This window comes from Arachis ipaensis, chromosome B9 (assembly GCF_059453495.1).
Source record: "Arachis ipaensis isolate K30076 ecotype BB chromosome B9, ASM5945349v1, whole genome shotgun sequence".
Classification (NCBI taxonomy): Eukaryota; Viridiplantae; Streptophyta; class Magnoliopsida; order Fabales; family Fabaceae; genus Arachis; species Arachis ipaensis.
Window position 1 is genome coordinate 47,482,291 of NC_142444.1, and position 1,979 is coordinate 47,484,269.

At 43.0% G+C, this 1,979-nt stretch overlaps 1 non-coding gene across 1 annotated transcript; it reads right to left on the reverse strand.

The window, feature by feature from the left end:
• Window positions 1–272: 272 nt before the first annotated feature.
• LOC148544553 (small nucleolar RNA R71) lies at window positions 273–380 on the reverse strand. The gene has a single exon (XR_015900701.1). It is a non-coding gene; the product is annotated as a small nucleolar RNA R71 (small nucleolar RNA).
• Window positions 381–1,979: the final 1,599 nt, after the last annotated feature.

Consider the following 1,979-nt stretch of genomic DNA (forward strand, 5'->3'; position numbering starts at 1 on the left):
CTCAGTTAGTTTCTCTGATGTAGCAGAACTGCAAGTTTCATGGACTTCCATCTGAAGATCCTTTTCAGTTCTTAACTGAGTTCTTACAGATATGTGATACTGTTAAGACTAATGGAGTAAATCCTGAAGTCTACAGGCTCATGCTTTTCCCTTTTGCTGTAAGAGACAGAGCTAGATTATGGTTGGATTCTCAACCCAAAGACAGCCTGAACTCTTGGGATAAGCTGGTCACGGCTTTCTTAGCCAAGTACTTTCCTCCTCAAAAGCTGAGCAAGCTTAGAGCTGATGTTCAAACCTTCAGACAGAAAGAAGGTGAATCCCTCTATGAAGCTTGGGAAAGATACAAACAGTTGACCAAAAAGTGTCCTTCTGACATGCTTTCAGAATGGACCATCCTGGATATATTCTATGATGGTTTATCTGAGCTATCAAAGATGTCACTGGACACTTCTGCAGGTGGATCCATTCACCTAAAGAAAACGCCTGCAGAAGCTCAAGAACACATTGACATGGTCGCTAATAACCAGTTCATGTACACTTCTGAAAGGAATCCTATGAGTAATGGGACGCCTATGAAGAAGGGAGTTCTTGAAGTTGATACTCTGAATGCCATATTGGCTCAGAATAAAATATTGACTCAGCAAGTCAATATGATCTCTCAGAATCTGCATGGAATGCAAGCTGCATCCAACAGTACTCAAGAGGCTTCTTATGAAGAAGAAGCTTATGATCCTGAGAACCCTGCAATAGCAGAGGTGAATTATTTAGGTGAACCTTATGGAAACACCTATAACTCATCATGGAAAAATCATCCAAATCTCTCATGGAAGGATCAAAAGCCTCAACAAGGCTTTAATAATGGTGGGAGAAACAGGTTTAGCAATAGCAAATCTTTTCCATCATCCACTCAGCAACAGACAGAGAACTCTGAACAAAATACTTCTAATTTAGCAAATCTAGTCTCTGATCTATCTAAGGCCACTGTAAGTTTCATGAATGAAACAAGGTCTTCCATTAGAAATCTGGAAGCACAAGTGGGCCAGCTGAGTAAAAGGATCACTGAAATCCCTCCTAGTACTCTCCCAAGCAATACAGAAGAGAATCCAAAAGGAGAGTGCAAGGCCATTGACATAAGTTCCATGGCCGAACCTGTGAGGAGAGGAGAGGACGTGAATCCCAAGGAGGAAGACCTCCTGGGACGTCCAGTGGTCAATAAGGAGCTTCCCTCTGAGGAACCAAAGGACTCTGGGGCTCATCTAGAGACCATAGAGATCCCATTGAACCTCCTTATGCCCTTCATGAGCTCTGATGAGCATTTCTCTTCTAAAGAGAATGAGGATGTTACTGAAGAGCAAACTGCCAAGTTTCTTGGTGCAATCATGAAGCTGAATGCCAAACTATTTGGCATTAATACTTGGGAAGTTGAACCTCCCTTGTTCATCAATGAACTAAGTGATCTGGATCAACTTACATTGCCTCAGAAGAGACAGGATCCTGGAAAGTTCATAATACCCTGCACCATAGGCACCATGGTCTTTAAGGCTCTGTGTGACCTTGGTTCAGGAATAAACCTCATGCCCCTCTCTGTAATAGAGAAACTGGAAATCTATGGGGTGCAAGCTGCTAAAATCTCATTAGAGATGGCAGACAGCTCTAGAAAACAGGCTTATGGACAAGTAGAAGACGTGTTAGTAAAGGTTGAAGGCCTTTACATCCCTGCTGATTTTATAGTCCTGGATACTGGAAAGGAAGAGGATGAATCCATCATCCTAGGAAGACCTTTCCTGGCCACAGCAAGAGCTGTGATTGATGTTGACAGAGGTGAAATATTCCTTCAATGGAATGAGAACTCCCTTGTGTTTAAAACTCAAGGATCCCCCTCTGCACCATGGAGAGGAAGCAGAAAAAGCTTCTCTCCAAGCAGAGTCAACCAGAGCCCCCACAGTCAAACTCTAAGTTTGGTGTTGGGAGGCCACAAC